The 6,682-nt window shown below is 30.6% G+C and overlaps 1 long non-coding RNA gene across 1 annotated transcript; it reads right to left on the reverse strand.

Annotated features, from left to right (window-relative positions):
• Positions 1-2,737: 2,737 nt before the first annotated feature.
• On the reverse strand, positions 2,738-5,819 carry LOC107442978 (uncharacterized). Its single transcript, XR_001583941.4, has 2 exons — positions 5,662-5,819; positions 2,738-2,972 (listed from the first exon to the last, which is right to left on the reverse strand). It is a non-coding gene; the product is annotated as an uncharacterized LOC107442978 (long non-coding RNA).
• Positions 5,820-6,682: the final 863 nt, after the last annotated feature.

Genomic DNA, 6,682 nt, shown 5'->3' on the forward strand with positions numbered 1-6,682 from the left:
TCAGTGGTTTCAGAGAGGTTAGACATCTGTCTATAATATTCAGTTTATATCACTTTGAGTTTCATACAAAAGCCCCGTTTTTTACTTTGTTGAATATGTCAAATTTTGTGGTAGCTAAGCAGTATTTGCGGGTGGTTTTATGTTTCTGCTTTAATTGGAAGAAAAGTGCAGCGCATCGAATGCTTGTAGAAGTTTATGGTGACAATGCTCCCACCGATAAATCATGTAGGGAATGGTTGATGTTTTAAGAATGGTAAATGGTGAATTAAGAATGGTGAATGGTGTTGTATATTATGAGCTGCTACAACCTGGCGATTCCATTACGGGAGATCGGTATAGGCTACAATTGATTCCTTTCAGCCATGCATTACGAGAAACAACATCGTGCATTATCCTGTTTACCAACAGGATAATGCTCGATGTCATAAGGGTCGAATCGTCGAGGAGCATTCCAGTGACTTTCAAGTCATGTCTTGGCCCCCAAATTCACCTGATATTAATCCAATAGAGCATTTGTGGTCCTACTTGGAAAACCAAATTCGTACTTCCACGCTACCCTCTCGCAATGTGAGGGAATTGCAGGACCAGTTGGTGAGCGCTTGGTACCAGATACCTCAGACTACCTATCAGTACTTTGTGGAATCAATGCTACGGCGGTTGCTAGCAATTTTGAGGGCTAATGGTGGTCCTACATGTTATTAGCAGGGTGGTCATAATGTAAAGGCTCTTCGGTATATATATATATATATATATATATATATATATATATATATATATATATATATATATATATATATATATATATATATATATATATATATATATATATATATATATATATATATATATATATATATATATATATATATATATATATATATATATATATATACGTTGGGCCCTAATTTAATTTCTTTCTTTCAAATTAGCTGCGGGGCGCACCTTGATATACTGAGGAAAAAACTTTTAGTTAGAGTGAAAATATTTAAAAAAAATTACTGCAGAGAGCATTCACTTTCCTTCATCTAAAAGAAGAGTGTAATAATAAAAAAGTCCAGTATTCCGCAATCAACCCCTTAGTATACATATTCAGAATATTTTATAACTGTCGTCGAACAGCCGACCCAATTTTTGGGGGTTTACGACTACTAATGTTTATCTTCGTAGCCTTTTAATTTTGAGCCCAATCCAGAAGACAAGGAAACTCCTGGATCTAGCATTGAGAGAAATTTTGCCTTCGTGAAGGATTTTGTGATGGAACTAACCCACATTTGCGGCACACGGAGGGGAAAATCACGAAAATCTCCCACGGTTAGCCTGACAGCAGGGGGACTCTAACCCATGATCCGTCAATCCCTGAGAATATTTTATGTCAGCACTTTGGTCGGTGCAAGCAGGATGCGGAATTCGTATCGTTCAGCCATTGCTGGGATTCAAACCCGGTTCACCTTACTGGAAGGCGAACGCTCTATCCCATGAGCCACCACGGCTCTTATTCAAAATTCTTGTAAACAAAGAAGTGAAAATAATCTCAATAAGGGTCACAAATTAATATCAGACCACTACAGATTACAAAAAAACGTAATCAAATGCTTCTGAATGAAATATTATTCAGAAAGGAAGATATTGAAAACATGGAATTCTGTTAGAATGCTGGCTTTTATGGCATGAAGGCTATTAATTAATTTTCCTCTCCTCCCAGTTTAATCCAGCGAACAAGCAGGTTTCTAAGTTTAGATCTTGCCTTTCTCCATATTAATGTTTGATTGTGATTGCATTCTTTCCTTATCTCTCAAATAATAATTTACCACACCAATTTGATCAATACATTTCTGACTTAATTCTTAACAAGGATTTTAAAAATCGTCTATGTCAACTGAGGTCGTTACAGAATATTAATGTTTAAGTTTGATTGCATTCGTTCCTTATCTCTCAAATAATAATTTACCATACCAATTTGATCAATACATTTCTGACTTGATTCTTAACACGGATTTTAAATATCGTCTATGTTAGCAGTCGTGATTACAGAATATTAATGTTTAATTTAGATTGCATTCTTTCCTTATCTCTCAAATAATAATTTACCACACCAATTTGATCAATACATTTCTGACTTAATTCTTAACAAGGATTTTAAAAATCGTCTCTGTTAACTGAGATCATTACAGAATTTTTATATTTAATCTTGATTGCATTCTTTCCTTATCTCACAAATAATAATTTGCCACACCAATTTGATCTATACATTTTTGATTTAATTCAGAATAGGGATTCCAAAAATCGTAAATGTTAACAGTGGTGATTACTGAATATTAATGTTTAATCTTGATTGCATTCGTATTCTTATCTCTCAAATAATAATTTACCACACCAATTTGATCAATACATTTCTGGTTTAATTCTTTACAGGGATTCTAAAAATCGTATATGTTAACAGAGGTGATAACAGAATTTTAATGTTTAATTTTGATTGCATTCGTATCCTTATCTCTCAAATAATAATTTGCCACACCAATTTGATCTATATATTTTTGATTTAATTTAGAATAGGGATTGTTAAAATATATGTTAACAGTGGTGAATACAGAACATCCTGTATCAATTATTATCGATGTAATGTGATAGTAAATCGAGTTCATGGTATTTTTGAAAAAAAAATAAAATCATTGCCATAAAACCTAGAAAGAGTGGTCAGAATGAAATTAAATTATATTACGCAAGTGTAATAAATAAATGATTGATAAATCAATTTTATTGCAGAAAAAAATACAAATGAACTCAGGTTTCAATACTCTCTTGGGCCACCTCTAGCTTGAATGCAGGATGGGATTCGGCATACAAGTTGCATATGATGTTCTACGGCATCCCGCCTATGCAAGTACAGGCTGGACATCCCAAAAAGAGTGTCATTTGACAATGTGGTGGTTCACATTTCCCTTTAAATCCACAGTCTGAACTGAGCTGGCCACCTGGAATTTAATTAATAACAAAAGTGCACATGGCAAATGATTTAAAAATGTACACACTGACATTTAGCACTAGGTTTACGGGACGCGTCATTTTGACGCATTTCGAATTTTATAAGGAAAATTACAAAACCCATTTGCATTTTTATTTTATCTCTTGTAATGACTTTTATCCATTGATAGAGGTAAATATAAATTGAAGTCTATTTTCTTCAAAAGCGTTGAAATATTGAAAGAAATTCTCTTTGTGGTATACCTATCTCAATTTGACGCGATCGTAATTTAGACAAAATTTTGAGTAAACATACAAACATCACGTCAATAATAAATAGGAATGTACCGATAATACATCGATCTGTTATCCGTTATCCGAAACAAGCGATAAAAAAACTGTTGCCGATAAGCAATAACAAAAAGAACAAGTGCAGAATGTCAATGATGTCAGAGTGATGTCAATTGATCAGAGAGATGTGTATAATAAAATTATTGAATAATAAAAACTTTCCATAAATATATATCTCATATTCTATTTTTTTCTTATTGTAAATAATTACATTGCTTTCTAAGTGCTGTTATATGTATTCGTTCATGCGTCAAATTGATTCGTGTTCGTAGAGATAGGTATATAAGAAACGTCCGTAAACATAGTGTTAAAATAAGGAAACTTTCTAAATTACTTAGGGTGGGTTCACAATAAGCGCTAACGTCAATATTTCAGATAATTGTTCTGCGCAAGCACTCTCAGGAGGATTTTTATCATATAAAGTCTGCGAACATCTACAAAACGAACATCGAACATCTTGCAAAAGTGAACTACGAACATCTTGCAAAAATGAACTACGAGCATCTTGCAAAAATTTTTCCGAATCCACAGCCTTGCATTTTAAGTTTTAAGTTCTGTTTAAGTTAAGATGAATTTTTTTGTAAATCAAATAAAGATTAAAACTCTGGCTCAATAACTTTTTATCACCGGTTTACTATTCTGTTTTTATGTGATTATCTATTGTTAAGCAAAATGAACAGAGTCGTACATAGACTACAGTGGGCTTCCTGCAAGATTCATAGGTTTGTCCAATCGTAGACTTGGCACAAAAAAATTTATAACTATAAAACTACAACACGAAGAGATATGAAGAGAAATTCGACTATATAATAATTTATTTCATTTCAACTTGAGATAAAATCTTAATTACGATGAAAAAGCGAAAATTGGGAAAGGTAGGGGAGAGTGGGGTCAATTGTAACAGGGTACGATTGTAACAAAGCAAAAATGTCGAGTATCGGGTTCTAGATTTGGTTCCTAGGTGGCGCACAAGGTGTATTTAATAAATCTACATGTACACCCCTGCGGGCAGCCATTTTTATGAACTTTTGAAAGAGTTACATCACAAAAGATATTTTCACGCTACGTAAGTACTTTTTTTTGGTATTAGAATATTATATTGTAACAAAGTAATTTTGTTTAAATAAAAATTATTAACCGAATATGTAAGTGGACACCTTAATTAACATTTCAAAAAAAGATTAGTTTTGTTAATTAACTGGCATTGTTTTTAACAAATGAAGCTGAAATGGCGTCTTGGGGACGATTGCAACAGCTGAAAATAAATAATCTTATGTTTACAAACCATTACTTAACTCTTTAAGAACCACCGAAAGTTTCCTGCATCATTTATATTATGTTGCATGTGCATTATTTTATTTGTCACCTTTCACAGCACAAATTAAATTTTTTAACCTTTTAAAGTTAAAAGTTTAACCCTTTAGGTCTCTGCTCATTATTATTTTTACTCCTAAAATATCACTACTGTTTTGATCAATAAAAAAATCTATCACAACTATAATAATATGTATAATTAACTATGTTTTAGTTTAATTTATGAACTGTTACAATTGACCCCACCCCGTAAGTGGGGACAATTGTAACAAGTGCACGACTGTCAAAAATTGTTAATAACTAATATAATAACATTTAAAATAAGGTATTTATTTTTTTTCTAGTAGAGGATAGTGTACTTTACTCGTCTGTCAATTAATACTAATAATATATTGGATTTCTTGATAGTTAAAAATAGTTAAGTAAAAAATGTTACGATTGACCCCACTCTCCCCTACTTAGTGTTAATTTTTTCAGAGCGTGTATAGCACTTACCACTTTAAAATGAAAGTTATCTAAATAATACATGAAAATAACACACTATCTTACAATAATTATATTTGAGGTTTAATCAAGAGTTATTATATTTATAAATTCAATTGAAAAAATATGTTATAATTTAATAAAATATTTCTGTTGTAACTCACACTGTTATTTTTTTAGAGAGCGTGCGAGAGAAAAAATAACACTCATAGTGATATTTTTTAAAGAGCGTGCAAGAGAAAAAATAACACTCATAGTGATATTTTTTCAAGAGCGTGCAAGAGAAAAAAAATAACACTCATAGTGATATTTTTTCAAAAGCGTGCAAGAGAAAAAAATAACACTCATAGTGATTGGAATTAGGATACATGAAATATTTTATGAGATTGCGTAAATAAACAATTTGAAAATTATATTTTGCTTTTTAAGAACAATAAAATACCGAATGAAAAGAAACTATTAATTTGTTGTTTTTTAATCTGTTAAATTAATGAAAAATATCGATTTTTGATTAGAAAAACCAACAGAAGAATCATTACAGCTTATACTCACAGACTATTGCTACTAATACAGCAACAACGATGAACAGCAAGAATAAATAATTCATTTTTGTGCGTTTTAAGTTATTTTCATAAATAGAGCTGAAATAATCTAGTCAGCTCTATTTATTGGTAATAATGATGTATTCAAGCAATTTTAAGTACTATTTTATGGCAAAATTTCATATTATGCTAAAATATAGTTCCAGATGGGGAAATGTTATTATTAACCATAAATAAGTTCTCTTCAACTTTTTCAACCAACTGAATAGATCATAAATTGTTTTAATACATAGGAAATTCAAACAAAACTGTACTCAATTTTAAGACTATTAAAAATCATGTATAATTTTATTAATCTAATGCGACGATATACGTAGTTTACTAAAAATAACTAAAAAGAATAGGCCTAATCTTTGAGCAATTCGTAATCGAGTAGTTGTTACGTTATTTATATTGAAGGATACCTCTTTTAGTTAGGTACGCAATATCGAAAAAAAAAATCCTTAAATGAGAAAGTATATTTTCGAACAATCTTTGAATAATTGATAAACTTGAATAATCCAGTTAAAAAAAGATCAAATAAAGAAATAATGGTTTTATTGACAGGAATGGTATAAATTATAAAAAATAATCAGAAATTTGAAAATCCGTTAAGTTTATGTTATGAAGAATGTGCGCTACTGAAAATAAAAGGAAAATCAAGCTTGGTTTAACTAATTGGCATATGTTAGCTCCAGAAATTTTTGTGGTAACACGTCTTAATATTTTAGTTTTTTCTATCTATTCAGATAATCCTTGGATTTTTTTTTATCCCTTAGAAATATTTTTTGAAATACCACTAAAAACTGCAAAAGATTTTATCGAATTTAAATTTACATAAATATTCAAAAATTATTTTTACGAATTTAAGTATTTGAACTTTTTTTTTAAAAGTTCCTTTTCACCCATTTGAGTTTTTAGTACGTTTCAAAACTCAGAACTATATAATTTAGTTTTCATTAGCGCACGCCACAGAGTTAAAATCTAAGCAT

The sequence above is a fragment of the Parasteatoda tepidariorum genome, chromosome 4, assembly GCF_982258835.1.
Source record: "Parasteatoda tepidariorum strain Cologne lab strain chromosome 4, Ptep-v5.0, whole genome shotgun sequence".
Lineage (NCBI taxonomy): Eukaryota > Metazoa > Arthropoda > Arachnida > Araneae > Theridiidae > Parasteatoda > Parasteatoda tepidariorum.